The following is a 27,001-nucleotide window of genomic DNA, read 5'->3' as shown; positions in this document are numbered from 1 at the left end:
TAGGAGTCTTCTAATTTTTTGTTCCTCTATCCTGATCTTCAGTTACTGTTGAATTTTCTGATACTGCCAGAGTAACTGGCTCAACATTTTTCTCCAGTGTAGGTGCTATTAGTTTAGTTATGATCATTTCTACTATCAGTTCCTTCTCATAAGTTATGATTTGACTTCTATTATGCTCATCCACCTTGTCATTTGTGCTCTCCACAATGCAATCAAAATTCACATGACACAACCTCTTATGCCATAGACAACTCTCATCAATTTGTACATTCAAACATTTCTTCTCACCAGAGTTCAAATGAAAGATATTACCTTTAGTTTATGTACCGGTTTCAATCTCCAATCCAGATTTGTTGACAATCTTGCATTTTCCAGCCTTGAACTGTAACTGAAATCCCTTATCCACCAACTGTTCTACACTTGAAATATTGTGCCTTAAACCTTCAACATAATAAATATTATCAATGTTATGCTTACCATCCAATGATATTGTTCCTCTTCCCTTGATCATGCATTCTTTGTCATCTCCAAATCTAACCATACCACCATCAAATTCTTGCAAAGATAAGAACTTCCTTTTATCTCCAGTCATATGATGTGAACATCCACTGTCAAGTACCCATTAATCCTTGTCTTCAATTTTAGCAGCAAGAGCCTTCTCTTCTAGTACCGGATCCTTTTCCTCGATAGCCAAAAATACCCATTCTTTTCCATTGCTGGATCTACTAAAAGAATCTTGTGTCGATTCATGATTAGAATTAGTCACACCTTCCTCATCAGCAAAGTAGCATGATTTGTCTTTGTTTCTCTTATACTTATGCTTGTTTTGATAATCATGGTTAGGCCTAAAATATCTTCTAGCTCTTTCTTCAAATCTTGAATTCCTTTCAGGACATCTAGATGTAAAATGACCTATCTTATTACATGCAAAGCATTTAAAAGGTGATTTTCCTTCATACTTACTCCTTGTCGGTCCTTTAGGTAGTCTTCTAGAAAATAAGGCTTCAATTTTCTCAAACTCTTCATCTTCTTTCTTCATATCCTCTAGTTCCTTCGCATATGAAGCTTTCCAATCACTCTTGCCGGTAGATGATTTAAGATTTTATAGCTCCAGAAGATCCAAATTCCTCGAGCTCAAAAGAAGATAACTTCCCAACCAAGTTATCCCTATTAACAAAGGTGTTTACCATAGTTCTCAACTCATTAATTATAGTAGCCTTCATCTTATAAGCCAATGGGAAAGCTCTCAGTAATTTAGAAACTATTTCATCTTCGCTCAGAGATCCACCACAACATTAAATTCCTAGAACAATCTCATTAACTCTCTCCATAAAAGCAGTAATCCTTTCATCTTCTTCCATCTTCAGGTTCTCATACCTCACCTGGTAACCATCAAGTTTAGAAATTCTAACAGTAGGGTCACCTTCATGTAGAGTCTCTAATTTGTCCCATATAGCCTTTGCAGTTGATTTATCAGTTAGTCCCATTATTTGTTGATCAGAGAGTGCACACAAAAGGGCTTCTCTAGCTCTACAATAATTCTCAATCTCTATATCCAAGCATGTCAGAGGAGAATTTCTAGATGCTAGATTAAAAGATGTTACACCTTTCTTAGTGATCTCCCAAATTTCCTTTCCAAGACATCTCAGATGACTGTCCATCTGAATCTTCCATACCCTGTAATTTGTTCCATCAAGTCTAGGAATTTCTCTCCGGAATACAGTAGTAGATGAACTTGATGAACTTGAACTGTTAGACGCCATAGGATCTTCCTCAAGAAGTTAAGATTTTGTAGAGAGGACCAAGCTCTGATACCAATTGTTAGACAACTCAAATAACCAGAGGACAACTGAGGGGGGAGGGGTGAATTAGTTGTCACCAGATTACAAAACTTGAAGCATTCAAATCCTTATTATCGGAACACACAATCTCAATACTAGAATGCATAAACCAGATACTAGAATAACTTATATAGCAATCAAGCATAAACATAAATCATATAAAAATTACCATTTGTCCACAACACATGACACCGAGATTTGTACATGGAAAACCCAGTAAAGGGAAAAACCATGATGAGAAGCCTACCCACAGTCAGATGATACTTTTGTAGTAAGTATGTGATTACAATATGAGGGGCATGCACATGCAATAAGGCCAATATCCTAGAGCACACTTCTCATCACAAAAGGAGCCTCACTGACTATAGAAAACATCAAACTACAATCTGAAATAAAGATTGAACTACAAGAATAACATCTCCTATGCCTGAGTATAGTTCTGGTTAAGCTCACTATTGGAGGCCTTAAACCTCTTCCACAAACCCAATTCGATTACCTATGATCGACCAAAACCTTTGCATATTATTACAACATTATTCGCACATAGATAACCCTATATCCCATTTTCTCATGATCTACAAAGAGATCTTACATCAAATTTATACCAACCCGAGACCTAAACAATTAGGTCAGCCACCTAACAGATAATACAATAAACTCATAACATAAATCCATAATCCAATGATCAACCAAGTCGGCTTAGGCTGAAAATAATGTAAACCAATCATTAAATCCTATCAGAAACGCATCAGGATCATCCACCAACACATTACATCAACCTATCCATAACTAGGGAAAACTTTAAGAAACCCCCCCCTTGGACAAGGTGTAAAAACCTAGTGAAAGCTATATAATTCCCGAGGAAAATTTTAATTTTACTGGTGATTTTTTGCGGTTTACAGAGAAAAAATAATAATCTTCATTGGCGAATTAGCTGTGATCGCTCAAAGTTTGTGAAAAATCCAGGTGAATTGTAATGTTTTTAAAACCAAAAAAATATTTGCATGGGCAAATTGTAATGTTTTTAAAACAAGAAAAATATTTGCATTGGCGATTTCAACCTATTTTCAAACCATTAAAAAAAAATATTGGTGATTTCAACCTATTTTTAAATCATAAAAATAAAATATTGGCGATTTCAAGATATTTTCAAACCATTAAAAAAATATATTGGCAATTTCAAGATATTAAGTCATTAAAGCATGTGGCACACAGTCGTCAACTCTCTGCCTGAAAGAATGCCCATTAGAAAATCTCGCAACCTACCAACAAGCCCTTACGACTCTATCTCCAACTCACAAGCTAAAAATGCTAAGCCTTCATAATCTCAAGATCTAGCGACTACGGGAAACTGAACTGACACTCGCCAATTCTCGACCACAAAATGTTAAGTCCGCATCACCACAGGGACTTGGAGATAGTGGTAACTTTAACCCTTGTCGCGTACTCGCCAACATAAAATTGTTTATCTCTTAACTGCTTGCACTTAACTCGCAAGATCACATCTTGATCAGGTCTTCAGACATTTAACTTCGTGAGCTGACAATAACCATAAAACTTAACCACAAACTGTCTAGTCACTAACTCATGACCTAAAAATGGTAACATTAAACAAAAATGAGAGCTAGCGACAACTGTATGAAATGAGTTACTCACTAACTCTCATGGATATAATGTATGACATCAGACCAGCTCGAGACCTCGTGACCAAAGCAATTTCATTAACAATCTCCAACTCGATAACATAAAATGCTAACACCCAAAAAGCTAGAGACCTCATGATGTAAACTCAAACCAACTTGTTGCCAGCTCGCAGCTTGATCATGTCTTCAAACATTTTAGCTCGTGAGCTGGCGATAACCATAGAACTTAACCACAAACTATTTGGTCACTAGCTCGCAACCTAAAAATGCTAACATTAAACAAACATGAGACCTAGCGACAACTGTGGTGGCAACCTAATATGTACGAGGAATTTTTAAGGCTTGGATGTCTACTCATTCCTGAGGGACTAGTTTGAAGGTTTCTCCTGAGTCGAGGCTAATTAGACAAGCGACGATGATGCCGACAGTTTCAGAGGCATAAAAGGATTGGATAGCTTCTGAGTTAGAGATGGGTGATCACGGATTTCTCTAAAAAATCAGAGCTCAGGTTGCTTGTTGTCAGGGATTCTGAAGTAGAATTTCTCCAATCAAGGAGGAATAAAATCAGAATAAAATCATTCACAATAGATGAGCCTTAGTAGGATGTAGTGGATTTGATAAGCACGACTTCTAGAGTGTACAGTCATGTTGAAAAACACCAAAATGATGATTTTTCACGTGAATGAGCATCACCAAATGAAATGTTAAAAGGTTATAAATACAATGGAGTGGTGACTTAATTGGTAGAAGAGAAAAGAAACCTTTTTCATTTTCTGAGAGAAAGAAACCTTTTTTTAGCAAGATCGTGCATGGATTTGTTGTGTTCTCTACAATACCGGATGTGTGTTTTTTTTTTTCTCCTATGTGAGTTTGTTTATTATCAAAGGGGTTGTGAAAGTGAAAAGGATTGCCAGAGGGGGTGTGAAAGCCTTTTCTTATCAAGAAAGGCTAAGCATGGCACATCCTCTGCTTCTACTCTTCCACAGGATGGCAGGGGGTTTGAAGAAGGACCCCGCAGAGGAATGAAAGAAAGATTTATTTGGATGGGGAGTGGTAGCAAGTCATCTTTGTGATGACATGGAAGCTGCATCCCCTCCCCAACATATTACATTTACCCTAAAGCTCCTCTTTCCACTTTCCCTGATCGTGGGCATGAAGGCTCAAGCTCCTCTTTCCATTTTCTCTATTCCTGGGCATGAAGGCTTCCTCCTCTATTTCGAAATGATTTGTTGAATAGAACTTAACATCTCACATTCCATCTGAAGGCATCAGGGTGATAATGGCATGGCTCAAGAAGTTTTGCAAATTGTATAGTCATTGGGGTTCCTTTTCTGGTTCCAGTAGTGATTCTAGACTCTAGGTGAAGGGAGAAAGTTGTATAGTCATTTACAAAGAAAATAAAAAGCATTTAGTGTCAAGATTTGTGTAGGTTCTTGAAGGAGTTATATATAAAAAAATTTTGTGACGGTCGATGGAAGTAGTAATTTTATTCAATAGAAATAAAATTCTGATCTATTTGAATTTCTCTCTGGTGTATAATTCTATCTCTTTCAAATGATCAAAATCATGCGTTGTTTTTTTCATTTGTTGCATTGTTATGGTGTATGTAATTTTTCATTTAATGCTTCCTATTATGCCCAGGATTGCAAATTTTTTGTTAGTCTAGAATCATATTAAGGATTCACCTCATTGTAATTGGTGGGCAGATTATAGGTATGAGTAAATGCCAACTTTATGGAGGAGGGAAAACATGTGCATGATAGTCATAGAACACCTCCATATATATTACATAAACATCCATAGAATATAAAATCATAAGAGTATTAAGAATGAAACTATCAAACACCACAATAGATAGGAATACAAGATAATTAGTAAAACATGCATGTAACTCAATTAAAGGGAATATCTTTTGAGGATCCAATTCCATGATAGATGTTATAGACAAATCACAATTTCATAATCAAAGGAAAACAAGAAAACATATTCACCCACAATGAATCAACTATTATAATTGGAAGGTTATTCACCAAGTCAACATCAAGACAACAAACCAGTGCCTTATCCTAGGGCATAGAGTCACTTACAATTTAAAGATAACCTGATAATAAACTTCAATAAGATTCATTTGTATATAAATACAAATGAATATGCCATTACATACACAACCCAGATTCATACGTAAATTGCAAAACCCTTGACCATTCAATTCATAGTGAAAACATAAATTCAACACAAAGACAATTATGTGAAGATCTCAAACTACAAATGATATTGATATTATATTCATAATGATATCAGAAAGTAAATTCAAAATGCGATTCAACTATGCACTTATCAAATTCTTGAACAATTGAACTATTATAACTATATCAGAGTTTTCAACATCAATAAAAGTGGTCAACTGGCCATCCCTCTCTACTGATCAAAAAGAAAAAGTTGCCATCCCTCTCAAATTAATCTTGAAATCCTTTTATAAGATTAGGGTTCAGCAAACTTAGAATTACTGTTAGGAATCTTGGGTAGCAACTTGACATTTCTTCTTTTGCTTTAGCATGGCTTGCCATCTATCCACCTCTTTGTCTGTTGGCCAACTGAATGCCTTTACCTCTTCCAACTTGGCAACTGAATCTGTCCATCTGGCATCTATAACTTCCCTGGCCTCAACAATAAACTTTGCATGGTCAACCTCATCCTTGAACAATGAATCAAGCATACCGTTAAGGAAATCAACATCACCATGTTCATCTATATGCTTGATTATTTCTTCTTCCTTCAGAATCAAATCAAATTCACTGGTCTAATCAGAAATTGATTTCAAATCTCCATTACTACCATAAATTGAAGGCACCAATTTACTATAACCTTCCCCAAATGTCTACAATTTTTCATTTATAAGCACATCCTTCCCTGTGAAAAATGCATAAGCTGCATTCATTACCTCAACCATGTCTTTAGTGTCACTGATCTTGGGAGGGAACTCATCACTATACATCATTGCAGTAGCTAGCTTATCTATTAATCTGCTTCTTCCTAACCAAACACTGAACAAAGGTTCAAGAAAAGTGACAGCCTCAGAGGATGTTTTACTTGCCTCTTTCAAAGAAATGTGCAAATCATGCACTACCATCAATTTTCCTTTCAATACATTAATCTTGTGTTTCAGAATTCCTGACACAACAGAGATAGCCTTGACATTTTGTTCCTTTTGAATTTTTTCAATTTTCTCTGTGTATTCATCCATTTTTGTTGTCACATCAACTCGTATTTCTTGTACTTGTTCTGTAATATGTATTGGAGGGGGTTCATTTGCAATATTTTCTTTCAACTCCACTAACTCTTCCTCTAGAGCGCCCTTGGTGCAGGAGCACCTAGCTTCATTTTCAGCTTCATTTTCATCTTAGGTTTGATTTATCTTATTTTTGAATTGGAAAGTTTGTCTAAGTTGATTTTTAGTTGTTCTAAGTTGTTTGGATGAGTTTTGAACTCATTGTGAGGTCATGTTTCCTGTTTTCATCTTTTTGCTCACAATTGCCAGTTTTGGAGTTGCCTGGCAAAATGTTGGAAAAAGTGAGTTTTTGATGTGTTTTTGTTTTGAAAAGGTTTTAGACATGTTTTATTCTTGGGTTTTAGGTGTGAGAAGTGTTTTTAGGTGATTGTTAGTCTTGGAGGTCAACCTTGCATCATCTAGGCATTAAAAGTTGTCATTTTAGACATGAAAATGTCAAATTTGTGTGCTCTTGGACATGTACCTCTCCATACAGGAGGATAACTGATTTTTGGAGGTATTTATTCTCCTACTTGAACCATTGTAAGGGTTTATTTCATGGATTTATGAATCATTTTACAAGTTTGCACTAGTTTTACTTGGTTTTTCCCTAGTTTTTAACTCCATGTGAACAGTAGTCTGTACACCTGCTATACTTGGCCATACTATTTTTGCATTTTAAGATTCTATTATGTTTTCTTAAGCTTTTCCCTTTGGTGGCATCTAATTTCATCATGTTTTGAGTTTTTAGTAAAATTAGTTTGTTTTGACAGTTTCACTGCCTTGTCTAGGAATTTGGCAAGGATGCTTGACCAACATGGCTTCTTGAAGTCCTAAAATGTTCATGGGTTCCCAAGAACCAGTTGGTCAACTTGTAAATTATGTAAATACATGTTTTGTTTTCAAGAATGCAGGTGCAAGGAATTTTGTGGCCATGGAGCCTTAGGCAAGTGTGCCATTTGGCTAGGGTCTTTGTAGAAGTTGATGCTTTGCTCTTCTATAGCAAATGCATTCATCAGGTGGACAAAATTGTCTTGTTGTCCAGGATTGTAAATGAAAGCTAAGAGGCTTAGTAATCCAAGAGAAGGAAGTTTGCATTTTTAGTTTGTGTAAATTGTAACAAAAATAGTGAGTCACTGTTTTGGAGTTTGTATCCACTCAATTACTTGCTCTCCACCATATGTTGGTGTGTGTAAAACCTTGTTTCTCCTTAATGTGTTTGTAAACAAGAATATGGAGTGGTGTTTTACCCTACCCATGGTCTTTGTGTTTTCCAAGATCAAGCAATGATCTCTTTAGGCAAAGTTGTAACGCCCAGCAGGCTGTCACAGTCATTTATGACTGATTTTAGCATATTAAATGAAGGAGGTTTTGCAATCTTCCTCTTCCATTTGGTAGGTATGAAGGTCAAAAAGAAAGAAAAGATAGATTATTAACAAAATAACATCAAGCAGACCTTTGAAATGTGTTTTGACAGTGTTAAAGTGCAAGACAAAGTGGAAAAACAATGAAAGGAGAAAAGTGCAGTCATAAAAGACTTGATTGTGAACAAATCTATGTTTTGTAAACTGCCTAATGCTTTTATGTAGGGATAATGATGGTTCTTCTTTGTCCCTAATGACATCCATGTTTACATGATTATATGTAATTTGTATTCAAGCAAAGATGTGTTTGTAGGAAGCAAGAATGGAAAAGTTGTCAATTGTTGCACTCTCCTTATGTGCATTTTTTTTAAAAATTGTTCTCTAACCTTTGAGGGTGTAAAACTACTTTGTCTTGGTCTAATTAGCATGTGGCATGATATAACTAATGTCTCATGTTTTACTTTGAAGGATTCTAGCTTGTTTGCCATCAAAACCCTACCAAACCCTCCTTTTTCACCCATTTTTGGGACAGTCACGGAGAAGGCCTAAGAGACCTTGAGACTTAGAAAATCTTCAAGAACTCCCAAAAGGGTGTTCGAATATCAACTTATTTTTGTTTGGAGGTCCATCGCTTGAGCAGGGTGAGCACAAAACCCCAAAAGGAGGGCTAATTCCTAGTAGCCCGTTTTAGGCCTAAAACTAGGTTTTTGTCAAATCGGGTATGCCAAAGAAGGTTGCAAAGCATGAAACCCAAAAAATCAAGTTGAAATAGGTTAACCTAACATGAATCCAACATATTTGGTGAGTTTGACTTCATAAGTCGGTTTTGTAGCACTTGAAAAGATGACAACAACTATGGAGTTGAAGCCCCTGAGTAACCAAGCAGAGTTTGACTTAGGGAGGTGGAACAAGGAGAGTTGCTAGATTGCCTTTGAGCTTTTTGCACTTTGATTTTGGTGACTACACCTTGAAACCAGCAAGGACCTATCATCTAGCAAACACCAAAACCTATTGAGCAATTCCCTTGCATCTACTCCCTATCAGCCCTTCTTCATCAGTGTCTCTTCATATTTTTTAGATAATGCAATGAATTGGCTATATGTTTTTGTGTATATTCTTGACAAATGCTCTGTTTTTGATAAATTCATGATTGAAAACTGAGTAAAAAATGAGGCAATCTCTGTGTCAGTTGTGTTCCCAGATCATTCTGTCAGCTTTCTTTTCTACTTGGATATTTAGAAGGTGGGGCTTTTGAGTGGAAGGGACCAAAGAACAAGTAGCAAGTGTCTTTGACTTAGGATTAAATCTTGATCCTCTTATTACATCTCCAATTTCAAATTCAGTTTTAAACATTGGGTCCTCTTGCTTCCTAATCTGATCAATAATAAAAATAGACTGGATATCTTAGTCAGGCATCATAATCATACCAGTACTCTTAATCAATTATCTATCCTATTCCATAGATATTTGCTCCCTGTCAGGATCATATTCCTGCAGTGCCTTGATGATCTCCTCTTTCTTTTCTACATTTCCTTCCTCTATGATTAGATTTTGTCTTAATTGATTTTGTTTCAACCTTGTCAAAAAACTTTTAAATTCATCTGACTTAATAAAGTCATCATATTTCATGAACTCATTTGACAACATCACATGCTCATCAAAGCCTTGAGCAAGGGCTTCATTTGTTTCTCCCTATTCTTCATTCTACCTTGCTTCTTTGAGATGTGTCCTTATTCTGTAACAATTGCTCTAGCAGGGTCTCTCCTCACAATTGCACTGACCTCTTTGGTTTTTTGTTTCTTTGCAGGTGGCACTTGGGTAGATTGAACTTCATCCCCACTCTCTACATCACCAACAAACACACTAAGTGGCCTCTTGCCATGTGAAGAATGTCCATCTTGGGGGTCTTACTATGGAGCAGCCACTTCTAGAATTAGAGGCATTTGTTCCATCAGAGTTTCATATAAACTCAACATTCTGTTAATCCTCTCTAGGTACGGGTTATCAAGGCAAAAACCTGAAAAACTAAGGTCAACAAGCTTCAATTCTTCTTCAACTATCATCAAATTTTCCCATTTTTTCTCCTTGTTAGGACCCAAAGGCAACTAAGAGCGGTGGGTGAATCAATTGTCTATTAATTTTCAACCCAAATATAACTTAATCAAACTTGATACATAATATCGGTAAACCAAACTTAATGTTGGGTAACAGTTTAAAAGTTAATAACAGTACCGGTAAAGTTTAATGAATGAAACAAAAAGACAAATAACATCCACAACACATAACACATATATTTGTGCGTAGAAACCCTCTAAGGGGAAAAACCATGATGGGAAAGCTTACCCACAATCAGATGATACTATTGTAGATAGTATGTGTGTAAAAATGGGGTTTGCACATGTCAAAAGGCCAATTGCCTAGAGCTCACTGCTCAATCACAAAATGAGTGTCACACTGACTACAATTGGATGGTTAAATCCAATGATAATGTACTACTCAAAATAGCATCTTCATATGCTCGATTCAGTACCAGTTAAGCTCTGATTGTATTCTTCATACCTTCCTTGAACCTTCAAATGATGTCTGTGTGAGTAGCTCTACTTATATTCGCATATACCTTATTAAAATCCTCTTTCACTACCATATTAATCTCACAAATCAGATCTTACATATATACCAAAACCTAAGACCAAATGTGTAGGTCGTCTTACTAGGAATATTACAATTTAATCAATTACAAATGAATCAATATGTGATGCATCATGTTGGCTTAATGCATTTATAGTAATAACCAATCAATAAAACATCTCCACAACATGTCATGCTGATCTGGAATAGATAACGCTTGTTGATCCATAACCTAGACCAATTTGTCAGTAACAATAAATATGCAAACTCGATTAGACCGAAAGCCAAAACACCAAAACCAAGTGTCCAGACCATGTCTTTGACATAACCAAGTAATCTTCAAATGATAACAGATCATCCTTAGTGCCGGTGAACAATATTTTCAAATTCTTCCTGCATCTTATTAGAAAAGTCTTTACACAATCCATCTTCTCCTCCAAAGATTATATCATCAACAAAAACATCAATAACCAAGTTGTCATCATTAGTCACTTTGAAATATAAGTTGTTGTCAGCATTATCTTTAGTGTAGTCAAGATTAAAAAGATATTTGTCCAATCTAGCATACCAAGCTCTTGGAGCTTGCTTTAATCCATATAAAAATTACTTAACCTACAAACCATATCTTTGTCATTTGTCAAAGAAAATCCATCATGTTTTTCAATGTAAACTTCTTCTTCAAGATCACCATTCTGAAATGCACATTTAACATCCATTTGATATACTTTATAGTTCTTGTGTGCTACAAATGCTAAAAATAGTCTGACTACCTCAATTCTAGCTACCGATGCAAAGGTTTCATTGTAATTAATTCCCTCTTTTTGTGAATATCCCTTACAAACTAATCTTTCTTTGTTTCTGATTACATTACCATCTTCATTAAGTTTATTTCTGAATACCCATTTAGTTCCAATTACACTTTTTTTTTTAGGTCAAGGAACCAATGTCCAGGTGTTATTCTTTTCAATTTGTTCTAATTCATCTTCCATAGCTTTAATCTAATGTTTATCTCACATGCCTCGTTAACGAATGTTGGTTCAATTTGAGAAATTAGACATACCTCTTCATTTGTCAGTCTTCCTCTAGTCATTACACCTTGATACTTATTCCCAATTATCTAACTTTTAGAGTGATTCAATCTTACATACCTGGGTGTATTTACTTGTTGTTGTTCTTTAGTCACTATGGAATTCTTAGATGATGCCGATGTGACTGGATCTATATTCTATACTGGTGCATTCTATATAGGTTCATTTGTGATTATCTCAACTACTAGTTCAGAGTCCATGGACCTTGAATTACCTCTAAACTGTTCATCAATCTTCACATTTGCACTCTCAATGATTTTATACAATCTTTTATTAAAACATCTATATGCCTTGCTCTTAGATGAACGCCCAAGAAATATTCCTTCAACACTTCTAGGATCAAATTTACCAATATAATCATCTCTCCTAATATAACATTTGCTTCCAAATATTCTGAAATATTTAACAGTAGGAGTATTACCAAACTATAGTTCATGAGCGGTCTTACCGGTTTCACCGTTGATGTGAACTCTGTTGAAAGTGTAAACCGCTATATTCACTGCTTCTCTCCAATACACATGAGGTAGGTTTGCTTCGGATATCATGCTTCTAGTTGCATCCAAAATAGTTCTATTTTTCCTTTCCATACCTCCATTTTGTTGGGGTGTGCGATGTGTTGATAACTGTCTTCTGATTCCATTCACTTCACAAAGTGTATTAAATTCCTTAAATGTGAATTCACCTCTTGGATTTGATCTTAAACATTTGATTTTCTTACCGGTTTCATTCTCTACCATTGCATTGAATAGTTTGAATTTACCAAAAGCTTCTGATTTCTCCTTGATAAAAGTAACCCAACACATTCTAGAATAATCATCAATGATTAGCATAAAATATCTATCTCCTTGTAAGATTCTAGTTCTTACCGGACCACAGAAATTAGTATGAATTAAATCAAGAACATTATTGGATTTTTCTGGAATACTCTTAAAAGTTGTTCTAACTTGCTTTCCAAATTGGCCTTCCTTACATATCAGATTGTGAGGTTTTACAATCTTAGGTAAATCCCTTACTACCTTAGTTGTACTGATCTTCACAATGCAATCAAAATTTATATGACAAAGTCTCTTATGCCATAACCAACTTTCATCAATATGTGCAATTAAGCATGCTTTCTCATTGTTATTCAAATGAAAGATATTACCTCTAGTCTAATTACCAGTTGCAATTTCCAAACTAGTTTTATTCATGATTTTGCCTTTACCATTCTTGAATTGTAATTGAAATCCCTTTTGAACTAATTGACCAACACTCAAAAGATTATGCTTCAAACTTTCAACATAATAAATGTTGTCAGTGTTGTGCTTACCATCAAAAGACATAGTGTCTTTTCCTCTGATCAAACAAGCTTTATCATCCCCAAATCTTACTCGACCTCCATTGTATTCCTGAAAGGTTAAGAATTTACTTTTATCACCAATCATATGATTTGAACATTTGGAATCAATGATCCATTCATCATTTTCTTCAATTTTAGCTATCAGGGCTTGCTCTACTAGTTGTACAATAGGTGTCGGTTGATCTTCTTTTATTGCAACAAAATCCCATCCATTGTCTGCCGGTTCCTCATCAGAAACAATAGTAACTCCTTCATCAACATAGTAACATGATTTGTCTCTATTCTTGTTAAATTTGTATGTCTGATATTTACGATTAGGCTTTTATGTTCTTTTAGCTTCTTCTTTCAATCTTTCACATCTATCAGGACACCTAGATGCCATATGACCAATTTTATTGTAGTTAAAAGATTTAAATGGTGTTTTACCTTCATACTTACTTCCAATTGGACCTTTAGGCATTGTTCTAGAAAATAGTGCTTCAAGCTCTTCCAAGTCTTCATTTTCCCTTCTGATGTCTTCAAGTTCTCTTGAATAAAGTGCTTTCCAATCAGATTTCTCAAATGATGATGATGATGTTGCAAGTGATGATGCTTTGAAGGCTAAATCTGTCTTAATTATAGCAAGAAGACCAAATTTCTCAAGTTCAAAAGCTGAAAGTTTTCGAACCAAGGTATCTCTACATATTGATGTATTAGCCATAGTTCTTAATTCATTAATAGTAGTTACTTTCATTTTGTATGTGGGTGGCAATGCTCTTAAAACTTTAGAAACAATTTAATCTTCACTTAAGGATCCTCCACAACATTGTATACCCAAAACAATTTCATTAACTCTTTCCATAAAAGCAGAAATCCTTTCATCTTCTTCCATTTTTAGATTTGCATACCTAACCCAGAAGCATTCCAGTTTTGCAATTTTGACAGTGGTATCACCTTCATTCAATGTCTCCAATTTGTCTCAGATAGCTTTAGCAGTAGATCAGTTTGATAACCCCATGATTTGCTGATTTGATAATGCACTCAAAAGTGCTTCTCTTGCTTTGCAATCATTCACCTGATCTTTAGCCAAGTTTGATGGATTAGCTTGACTCTATGTAGGACCAACATAGCCATTCTTTGTAACATCCCATATGTCTCTTCCAATGCAATTTAGATGTGTCTCCATTCAGATCTTCCATATACCATAGTTAGTTCCATCAAGTTTTAGATTGTCCTTCCTGAAATAGTTAGTTGCCATAGAATCTCCTTAAGTTGTTAAACTTCTGCAAAAAGAGGACTTGGCTCTGATACCAATTGTTAGGACCCAGAGGCAACTGAGAGTGGGGGGTGAATCAGTTGTCTATTAATTTCAACCCAAATATAACTTAATCAAACTTGATGCGTAATACCAGTAAACCAAACTTAATGCTGGTTAATAGTTTAACATTTAATAATAGTACTGGTAAAGTTTAATAAATGAAACAGAAAGACAAATAACATCCACAACACATAACACAGATATTTGTACGTGGAAACCCTGTACAGGGAAAAAATATGGTGGGAAACCTTACCTACAATCAGATGATACTACTGCAGATAGTATGTGTGTACAAATGGGGTCTGCACATGCAGAAAGGCAAACTGCCTAGAGCTGACTGCTCAATCACAAAATGAGAGTCACGCTGACTACAATTGGATGGTTAAATCCAATGATAATGTACTGCTCAAAATAGCATCTTCATATGCTGGATTCAGTACTGGTTAAGCTCTGATTTTTTTCTTCATACTTTCCTTGAACCTTCAAATAATGTCTGTGTGAGTAGCTCTACATATATTTGCATATACCTTATTACAATCCTCTTTCACTACCATATTAATCTCACAAATGAGATCTTACATATATACCAAAACCTAAGACCAAATGTGTAGGTCATCTTACTAAGAATATTACAATTTAGTCAATTACAAATGAATCAATATGCGATGCATCATTTCGGCTTAATGCATTTACAATAATAACCAATCAATAAAATATCTACATAATGTGTTGTGCTGATCTGGAATATATAATGCTTGCCGGTACATAACCTAGACCAATTTGCTGGTAACAACAAATATGCAAACTCGATTAGACCAAAAACCAAAACACAAAAACCAAGTATCCAAACCATGTCTTCGACATAACCAAGTAGTCTCCAGATGATAACAGATCATCCTCAATGCTGGTGAACAATATAATTTGTCGGTGAACAAAATACCGATGACTATGCATAAGTCATTGAACATGTCGGTGAACATAACCAAAGATCTCCAGTGCTGACAAGTGTTGACAAGTGTTGACAGGTGTTGACATCAATGACAAAACCAATGCAACACATCCATAATACCAACAATATCCCCCTTTGGCATTGAAGGAAACATAAGATGGAAAAACTATCTAAGTGCCAAAGCAGAAATGCCAAAAACCAAAAACCAACAATTTCCCAAAGAGATCAATTACCAGAAATCAAAATACATAATATCTCTCTCGCAATGAATAATCTCTCCCTAAAAGATAATGTGTTTTTGATGAATACTAAGAGGGGGGGTGAATTAGTATGCCAAAAATCAATGCACTAAAACACTTACACAATCTAAAGATAAATTGGTAAAGCAGTCTAACAGTCAGACTGGTTACCACACATGCAAACCAAAATGCGAATAAAGCATTCGACCACAAAAGCAATACAACCATAACACAAGATATTTGATGTGGAAACCCAACTGGGAAAAACCACGGTGAGATGGAACTCACAAGTCACTATCTGCAAAATAGAAACCAGACCGGTTAAGGTCAGACTGGTTAAGGTCTTATAATGTTCTTCACCAGAATAGATCCTGTTAGGAATCTCAATCTCTATTAGGAGATAAGTCCGATTAAAGACTACCTTGTTAGAGGATTTTAGATTCACATGTGTGAACCACCTTGTTAGAGGATTTTACAAAGGCTTTGAGGCCCACCCGGTTAAGGGCTATAGACTTGTCAAATATGTGAGTAATCAACAAGTGTTTGATCTATCTGATAGCACAAACTGATTGGTTAGATCCAATATTGCTCACAGCTGATGCATTCCAGCATTACTTCAGTCTTCTCTATCTCTCTCACAGTTACAACTTGATCTTCTCTGATAAGATCATTCTCAACCTCCACCTTAAAACCCTAGCACCACATTAACCCTTTCAGCAACAACTTAAAACCCTAGACATGATGTCCTTTTAAAGGAATCTAATTTCATGTCGGTCCAATAGGATTACATTACAATTTCCTAGGTTCAATGCATCTAGATGTACTCAGTAACATGACACAAAAAGCACCGTCAATGTGTCGGCACCGTCAAACAATCGGTGGATTGGTAACTCATCACAGAGTATTACCGGTTCATACAAAATACCAGTTGCCGGTTTGTCAAAAAATGTAGACTGGTGAGAATGTGTTGTTCTGCTTTGCTCCCTCGTGCCACTTGGGATCTACGAACCGCTTGGGGTCAACATGCCGCTTCAGATCAGGAAACACATTCTGCAAAATCACCACTAGTCTAAAGACTAGTAAACAACATACCAGTTGGAACAAATACAGCTTGAGCACAAGCTCATACACATAAAGGGGATCTCAACACAAGTGTGTGTCCATCAATGAAAATCACAACATAAACAACAAAAATGCCAACAATCTCCCCCTTTGGCATTGATGGCAACACTTAGGAAAATAAAAATTTTGACATCTAAGTGTTTTACAACAAAAACTTGCCATTAACAAAATTGCTCCCCCTAAGCATATACACTATCCCTTAATTAACACAGTGTATAGTAATTTTGCATATAGAGCATAATTATTGAGACATCAGAGTATATAGCATATATCAAAGCATATATCAAAATGTCAAAACCAAATATTTCTCCCCCTGGGTTCAGAAGATCAAAATTTTATAACCAAAACCAGATATACTTCTCCCCCTTTGCCAACAATGACAAAGTACCGCTGAATAACCCTATTTCTATATATATATATAAAAGTTTATGACAATAATGAATAATACTTGTCAAAAACTGATTTATAGTCCTGCAAAAATTGTTTCATGGATAGAGACTAGGACTCAAGTAGGGAGGTTGCCACTTCCTTCTCTGTCTGCAACTGGGATACCTATTCTTCCATGGCATCTACTGTGCTCAGTTCCTGTGTGACTGTTAGGGCATCTAGGTTTAGATAACACTTCTGAAGAATTTGCAGTCATGGAAGTAATACTAGTTGAAGCTCCTGCAAATCCCTAGACTGTGCACTAATATCTTGCTCCATCTTGGTTGACTGGATCTGGAACCGGTGAACGGTTTGTCCATATGTTGCAAAGGAATCATAAGGTGTCTTAAATGTGCCCAAGTAGGACTATAAGTCTGTTTGAAGCTTTTGCTTCTTGGCTAGCACATCATCATAGAACAGATGAGGTTGACAAATTTTGCTAAGTAGCAAGTTTCCCTCATCTGAGGCATTCCTTATGTCCTTTTGATCTTTTAGCAGTTCAGTCTTAAGCTCATTCATCTTTTTCACTAGAGTAACATTAAGAGCCTTTTGGTGCTCTTTCTTTACATTGGCCTCTGCTGCTTCTTCCAGACTCTGCACCTGATCATCCACTACAGTACATAGAAGCTTGAGATGTGCTAGTGATGATTCAGTGTCAGGAAGGTTAGTACTAGGGATTAAACTGGTAAGTGTGTCTACAGCCGCCTGAATAATATCTTGTTCCCTTTTCCTACGAATGACTTCAAGGCACTCTTGGGCAACCTTGATGCTCTACATAAGCTCAAACTCACTTACGGATTGGAGATCAATAGGACTCGAGATAGCAGCCAGTTTGGCTTGGCTTCCGGTTGCCTTAGGAGTCTCCATCTGTGTGCTCTTCATTGCTTCAGCTATCTTATCTACTTCTTCCTTCTTTTTCCTCTCCTTCTCTTCTTTCTCTTTCTCTTCTCTCTTTTTCTTCTCTTCCTCTTCCATCTTTTTCTTGTCTTCCTCTTCTTTCTGCTTCTGCTCTGCTTCTGCCTTCTTCTTTGCTTCCTCTTCCTTCTTCTTTAGTGCTTCCTCTTCCTTCTTCTTTTGTTCTTCCTCTTCCTTCTTCTTCTTCTCTTCCGCTTCCTTCTTCTTCTTCTCTTCCTCTTCCTTCTTCTTCTTCTCTTCTTCTTCCTTTTTTCTCTTTTCTTCCTTATCCTCTTCTTCTTTATTTTTCCTATCATCTTCTTGCTTCTTCTTTTCTTCATCTTTTCATTTCTCCTCTTCCTCTTTTCTCTTCTCTTCCTCTTTCTTCTTTTTCTCATCTTCATCCCTCTTCTTCTTCTCTTCCTGTTCCTTTGCTGCTTTTTGTGTGTCCTCAGCTTGTTCACCACCCTGATCGGCTTGATGCCCCTATTCAGTTCCCTCAGAAGGTATGTCCTAAGTGACATCTTCTACATCCAGAGCATCAACATCGATAGTGTGGATTGGTTCTTCCACTAGGTTTCCTTCCTCATCAAAAACCTCATCCGATTTGGAAATAACCGGTTCTTTTTCTGCTTGGAGGTTGGCCATTCGTGCTTTGTGAGAGCTAATAGCATGAGCCATATGCTGATGAGTATCTTTTTCAACATCGTCATTTCTCCCCTCCAACAACCAGAGTCTTCTTCTTCTTGTGAAGAAGAGACCTTTATTTTGATCCAGGGCATCAAATAATTCTGAATTTGAGAGTTTGGGAAAGTATTGTGAAAAGACTTTCTCCCTAATCTCCTGTTCCTTTTTAATGGAAATGCACCATTTATTATCTAATGCTTTAAATAATGAATCCGGTGTCTGAGATTTAATCTCTGATGGTGACCGGTCATTTTTACACAAATAAAGAATGATTTCCTGTAGTACTTCATCTTTCTCCTCACTATTAAATTCATCATAATAGTCTACTAGATCATGAAGTAATTTTCTCCTAATATTTTTTACTGTTCTTTGATAATGTATCAAAGGTTTGTATGAGGAGATATCAATATTTACCAGTGCAAACATTGCCGGTTCATTCTTCTTCATCTTCTTTGTCTGTTTGGCCTTATTTGACTTTTCATCAGACTTGGTCTCTTCAGAGTCAGGCTCATTTGTCTTCGTCTTCCTTTTTCTTTCAAAGACTTTTGCCGGTGTCACTTTCGGTTTCTTCTTTGCAGGTGACCGCTTGGTCATTCTTTGAGATGCAATAGTAGTTGGTGCTGATGTTGTAGGCACTGCCTTTGCTTTCTTGGGTGCCAATTCTTTTCCCTTCTTAACCGATGGTTATTCAGCTTGTGCAATCCTCTCCAAGTAAGTTCTGGTCCTTTTAGCCTTTGGATCAAGAGGCGAGGCAATAAGGGTTGAGGCATACCCTTCCAGCATATCATACATAAATTCATAGCCCATTGGCTCTACTTCCTCCATTCTTGGCTCAACAGCCTCCATTAAGCATTTGTCCACCTAAATGGTGAAATAGATGTCATCTTCATATTTCTTTACTATATCACCTAAGATCCTTATCCTCTGGCTCATCTTCCTTCTGAACTCATCAAAATATTTGTTCAGTACATCAAGGTAACCAGTTTTGATAGCTTGTATGCTTTCCTTGGTCTGTTTGGTTACCGGTTGGTCAGGAGACCATTGGACATCTCCTACTCCAAGAAAGTAGCCTTGGAAATAGAAAAACAACCCTATCAATAGTTGCCCAAACTTAAACTTCAATGCATTGTCCTGTTTGATCGCCTTTAGATTCAATAGGAGTTGCCTCTGCATGCCAGTGCATAAGTCAAAAGATGCATCCTCTTTGATCATCCGATAAGTGCCATTTACCATTGCAGCCAATACAGAATTAATCCTGCTAGCTGAAAATGTTCTGTAACCTATCACCATGGAGGCGTATTTCACCAGATTATCCTTGATAGGATTGACTATCATACCCCGTGAATCACTGGTTGAACCGGTGAGCTTGGCTATTTCGGTTTTGCTCACTTTTCTCAGGGCAGGCACTTCCCCTGTGTTATAAAAACCGGTGACTGCATGAATTGCCTGAGGTGTAATATCATGCATCCTCTCCAGGTACATCTTTTCACCATGGAATCTGCTCAAAATAATTCTGATGTGATCCTCCATGAAATCTTCTAGAAAATATACAACGTTGTGGAATTTCTTCTTCTCTAAGACACTAAACTCTAGTTTATCTTTTTGTCCTTGCCATAAAATAGACCTAATTGAGTGTGAATGGCTAAAGACCCTAGGTCTTCTATTTTGTAATCTATATAATTAGAAATTCCCTCTTCAACTATGACTCCAGCTGGAACTTGTGATAAAGCATTATATTTGCACTTCCTCTGAATAAAACTTTCTGACTCTATGGATGTACTCAAACTGGTATGAGATGCAGAAGCCATTGTAGAGTATTTCAAGCACATGAAAAATACCTTTCAAACATGAATTTAGGGCTTCCTGATTCTGCTTTACTCCACTCTCTGTTGGTTACCAAATCACCGCTTTGTGTTCTCCACTACCGCTTGCAAACTGGATTTGAATCTCTTTCAAGGTTTGTCAATTTCTTGAAATCTAAGCTCAAATCGCCTTTTCTTCACTCTGCACTTGAAAACTTCTCTTCGCTCGAAATCAGATAGTGAGAAATGATTTGAAAAATGCTTTTATACATGTCTCTCACCTACCACCATTAATGCTCCTCTATTAGGGCGTAAACCCTAATTTTCCTTTTTACCATTTTTGGTCTTCTGCCCAGTGACAGGTATCGCATACTGGTTAAGGTCTTTTACCGGTGTAAACCGAGGGTTCGAAAGCATTTCACCGTTTGCTCCCCCTAAGCCTTTGAGGCTTAGTTTGTCGGTTCCAATATTTCCACACTAGGTGTAGAAACTGGTTCCTCTTCCAACATTGTCGGTTTCTTCCTCCATGTTTTCTTCATGTCTCCTTGAACTTTTTCAACATCGATTTCTCCTTCCTGAGTGACCGGTATATTATTAGATATACTTTTTCTACTTCTGCAGAATCTTGCAATGTGACCTGGTTTGTTGCAGTGATAGCAAACAAGTCTAGGTGCTCTCCAAGGTCCATTGTACATGTTTCCATTCTTCCTTCTGCATGTTGTAGTAGTGTGACCATGATCATGATAGATCATACAAATTTCTCTCCATTTCGTTGCCGCTTGATGGCCATCGCTTCTTGACTGATGATTGAAGACATCAAACCGGTTGTGGTTCTGGTTCACAAAAGGTTCACGACTAGTTCCTTGGGTCCTCTGAGGATATCTTCTAGTGTTATCCATCGTAGACCTGCATTCAAATGCTCTATGCCCATACTTGTTGCATGCATAACAATGACCATTGAACTTATTGGATCTAGGTACATTGTTGATAAAATATGGAAAATTATTGTAGACTTTGCTCCTACATACATTGGCAATATGTCCTTCTTTAAGATAGTTAAAGCAAATAGGTTTGAATTTTTTCTTACCTTTTCCTTTGAGTGCCAGTTGCTTCTTTGATGCTTCAGCATTTGTTCCTGAGGATTCTCCTTCCTCATGTCCAGAGAAACCAAGACCATTGGTATTCTTTTCCAATCTAGATGACTCAAGCTTTTGCTCTATCTTGATAGTACTTTTGCCAAACTTAGATAGTATTTCCTTTGACTCAAAGAGTTCTTTGGAAATAGTAGTGTTTGTCTCCATTAGACTTGTATTTTCAGAGATGGCAATGTTCAGTTCTCCTTGCATGTCTTCCTTTTCCATTCTACTCTCATGAAGGCAAGCAGTCAGTGCACTAATCTCTTGTTTCAACTTGGAGATCTCATGATCTCTGTCCTTTATCCAATCTTCAGCTTTTCTCTGGTTCTCAAGCTCTTGACTAAACCAAATAGTCAGTACTTCCAACTCCTTTCTCAAATTGGAGTTTGAATCATTCAACTTATTTACTTCAGCAATCATGGCTTCCATGTTAGCTTCATCTTCAAAACTACTTTTAGATAGTTCCATCATCTTTTCTGCATGTTCTCTCCTTTTTGCTTGAGATGCCTTATATTTGACCATAAGATCATCATAGGCTTGCTCAGACTTAGTGAGCCATTGAGTAAATTCCCTCATGGTGTATTCCCCCATATCTCTTTCCAAGTGGTTAAACTTATAGAAAGGTAGGCTATGATACCAATTGATGAATACTAAGAGGGGGGGGTGAATTAGTATGCCAAAAATCAATGCACTAAAACACTTACACAGTCTAAAGATAAACCGGTAAAGCAATCTAACAGTCAGACCGGTTACCACACATGCAAACCAAAATGCGAATAAAGCATTCACCCACAAAAGCAATACAACCATAACACAAGATATTTGACGTGGAAACCCAACTGGGAAAAACCACGGTGAGATGGAACACACAAGTCACTATCTACATAATAGAAACTAGACCGGTTAAGGTCTTACAATGTTCTTCACCAGAACAGATCCTGTTAGGAATCTCAATCTCTATTAGGAGATAAGTCCGATTAAAGACTACCTTGTTAGAGGATTTTAGTTTCACATGTGTGAACCACCTTATTAGAGGATTTTACAAAGGCTTTGAGGCCCACCCAGTTAAGGGCTACAGACTTGTCAAAGATGTGAGTAATCAACAAGTGTTTGATCTATCTAATAGCACAAACTGCTTGGCTAGATCCAGTATTTCTCATAGCTAATGCATTCCAGTATTACTTTAGTCTTCTCTATCTCTCTCATAGTTACAACTTGATCTTCTCTGATAAGATCATTCTCAACCTCCACCTTAAAACCCTAGCACCACATTAACCCTTTCAGCAACAACTTAAAACCCTAGACATGATGTCCTTTTAAAGGAATCTAATTTCATGTCAGTCCAATAGGATTACATTACAATTTCCTAGGTTCAATGCATCTAGACGTACTCAGTAACATGACACAAAAAGCACCGTCAAACAATCAGTGGATTGGTAACTCATCACAGAGTATTACCGGTTCATACAAAATACTGGTTGCTGGTTTGTCAAAAATGAAGACTTGTGAGAATGTGTTGTGCCGCTTTGCTCCCTCATGCTGCTTGGGATCTACGAACCACTTGGGGTCGACATGCCGCTTCAGACTGGGAAACACATTCTGCAAAATCACCACTAGTCTAAAGACTACTAAACAACATACCGGTTGGAACAAATACCAGTTGAGCACAAGCTCATACACATAAAGGGGATCTCAATACAAGTGTGTGTCAATTAATGACAATCACAACATAAACAACAAAAATGCCAATAGTTTTTCCATAGATATCTCTCCCCCTTTGACATCAAATGCCAAAGCAATACAAAAACTAGATACAACTAATTATGAATACCAATTGTTATAACCAACTACTCCCCCTGAGAAGTAGCTCTCCTTCATCAAAGCCGGAAAAAGATTTCTCTGTTAATTCCTATCAGTCTAATGCTATGCTCCAATTGTCTAAGTCTCTACCGATGAGGGTATTACCCCAAGCTTCTCTCTGAGATATTCCAAAGTTTCCTTAGGCAATGGTTTAGTAAAGATATCTACAATCTACTCTTTAGTATTCACATAAACCAATTTCACTTCTTTTGCTTCAACATTCTCTTTTAGAAAATTGAATTTGATAGAAACATGTTTAGATTTAGAGTAAAATACTGGATTCTTCGATATATCAATTGATGTCATATTATCACAGTAATTGATTATAGGTTATTTGCATTTTACCTTTATGTCCTTCAACATTTTCTTTATCCATAATACCTGAGTACAATTAGTTGCTACTACAACATATTCTGATTTTGCTTTTGATAATGATGTACAACTCTGTTTCTTGCTCAACCATGAAATCAATCTGCTATCAAGAAAGAATGCTCCGCCGGTGGTGCTCTTTCTGTCATCTACATCTCCTACCCAATTCACATCTGTGTATGCACATAAATCAAAATTTTCATCCTTAGGATGCCATAAACCAAGATTTGTTGTGCCTTGCAGATACTGGAAAATCCTTTTCACTGTTGATTCATGATTTTCTTTAGGATTTCCCTAAAATCTTGAAACAATACATACTGCATTCATAATATCAGGTCTTGTTTGTGTTGGATACAATAAACCTCAAATCATATATTTATATTTTGTTGGATTAATAGGTGTTGATTCATCCTTCAATGATAGTTTATTAGTTGTAGTCATAGGAGTACTTACCGGTTTAGAGTTTTTCATACAAAGTTTCTTTAGTAATTATTTCAAGTACTTAGATTTACATATGAATATACCTTTATCAGTCTATGAAATCTATAATCCTAAAAATAATTTTATCTCCCCAATCATAGACATTTCAAATTCTTCTTGCATTTTATTAGAAAAGTCTTTACACAATCCATCTTCTCCTCCAAAGATTATTTCATCAACAAAAACTTCAATAACTAAGATGTCATCATTAGTCACTTTGAAATATAAGTTGTTGTCAGCATTACCTTTAGTGTAACCAAGCTTAAAAAGATATGTGTACAATCTATTATACCAAGATCTTGGAGCTTTCTTTAATCCATATAAAGCTTTTCTTAACCTACAAACCATATCTTTGTCATATGTCAAAGAAACTCCATCATGTTGTTCAATGTAAACTTCTTCTTCAAGATCACCATTCAGAAATGCAAATTTAACATCCATTTGATATACTTTATAGTTCTTGTGTGCTGCAAATGCTAAAAATAGTCTGACTACCTCAATTCTAGATACTGACGCATAGGTTTCATTGTAATTAATTCCCTCTTTCTGTGAATATCCCTTACAAACTAATCTTTCTTTGTTTCTGATTACCTTACCATCTTCATTAAGTTTATTTCTGAATACCCATTTAGTTCTAATTACATTGTTGTTTTTAGGTCAGGGAACCAATGTCTAGGTGTTACTCTTTTCAATTTGTTCTAATTCATCTTCCATAGCTTTAATCTGATGTTTATCTTCACATGCCTCATTAACTGATGCTGGTTCAATTTGAGAAATTAGACATACCTCTTCATTTGTCAGTCTTCCTCTAGTCATTACACCTTAATACTTATTCCCAATTATCTGACTTTCAGAGTGATTGAATCTTACATACCTGGGTGTCTTCACTTGTTGTTGTTCTTCAATCACTGTGGAATTCTCAGATGATGCCAATGTGACTGGATCTATATTCCATACCAGTGCATTTTGTATAGGTTCATTTGTGATTATCTCAACTGCCAGTTCAGAGTCCATGGACCTTAAATTACCTCTAAACTGTTCATCAATCTTCACATTTGCACTCTCAATGATTTTCTGCAATCTTTTATTAAAACATCTATATGCCTTACTCTTAGATGAATAACCAATAAATATTCCTTCATCACTTCTAGGATCAAATTTACCAATATAATCATCTCTCCTAATATAATATTTTCTTCCAAATTTTTTAGAAATATTTAAGAGTAGGAGTATTACCAAACCATAGTTCATGAGTGGTCTTACCAGTTTCACCTTTGATGTGAACTTTGTTGAATGTGTAAACCGTTGTATTCACTACTTCTCTCCAATACACATGAGGTAGGTTTGCTTCTAATATCATGCTTCTAGCTGCATCCAAAATAGTTCTGTTTTTCCTTTCCACAACTCCATTTTGCTGGGGTGTCCGAGGTGCTGATAACTATCTTCTGATTCCATTCACTTCACAAAATGTATTAAATTCCTTAGATGTGAATTCACCTCCTAGATTTGATCTTAAACATTTGATTTTCTTACCGGTTTCATTCTCTACCATTACCTTGAATAGTTTGAATTTCCCAAAAGCTTATGATTTCCCTGAGAAAAGTAACCCAACACATTCTAGAATAATCATCAATGATTAGCATAAAATATCTATCTCCTTGTAAGCTTCTAGTTCTTGTTGGACCACATAAATCAGTATGAATTAAATCAAGAACATTATTGGATTTTTCTAGAATACTGTTAAAACTTCTTCTAACTTGCTTTCCAAATTGACATTCCTTACATACTGGATTGTGAGGTTTTACAATCTTATGTAAATCCTTTAGTGCCTTAGTTGTAATGATCTTGACAATGTAATCAAAAATTTACATGACAAATTCTCTTATGCCATAACCAACTTTCATCAATACATGCAATCATGCATGCTTTCCCATTGTTATTCAAATGAAAGATATTACCTCTAATCTAATTACCAGTTGCAATTTCCAAACTAGTTTTATTCATGATTTTGCATTTACCATTATGGAATTGTAATTGAAATCCCTTTTCGACTAATTGACCAACGCTCAAAAGATTATGTTTTAAACTTTCAACATAATAAATGTTGTCAGTATTGTGCTTACCATCAAAAGACATAGTGCCTTTTCCTCTGATGAAACAAGCTTTATCATCCCCAAATCTTACTTGACCTTAATTGTATTCTGGAAAGGTTAACTATTTACTTTTATCACCAGTCATATGATTTGAACATCTGAAATCAATGATCCATTCATCCTTTTCTTCAATTTTAGCTGCTAGGGCCTGCTGTACCAGTTGTACAGTAGGTGCCGGTTGATCTTCTTTTATTGCAATAGAAGCCCATCCATTGTCTGTTGGCTCCTCATCAGAATCATTAGTAACTCTTTCATCAGCATAGTAACATGATTTGTCTCTATTCTTCCTAAATTTGTATCTCTGATATTCAGGGTTAGGCTTGTATGTTCTTTTAGCTTCTTCTTTCAATCTTGCCTATCAGGACACCTAGATGCCATATGACCAGTTTTATTGCAGTTAAAACATTTAAATGGTG

Source organism: Cryptomeria japonica, chromosome 10 (genome assembly GCF_030272615.1).
Source record: "Cryptomeria japonica chromosome 10, Sugi_1.0, whole genome shotgun sequence".
Classification (NCBI taxonomy): Eukaryota; Viridiplantae; Streptophyta; class Pinopsida; order Cupressales; family Cupressaceae; genus Cryptomeria; species Cryptomeria japonica.
Note: the sequence above shows the minus strand (reverse complement) of the source record.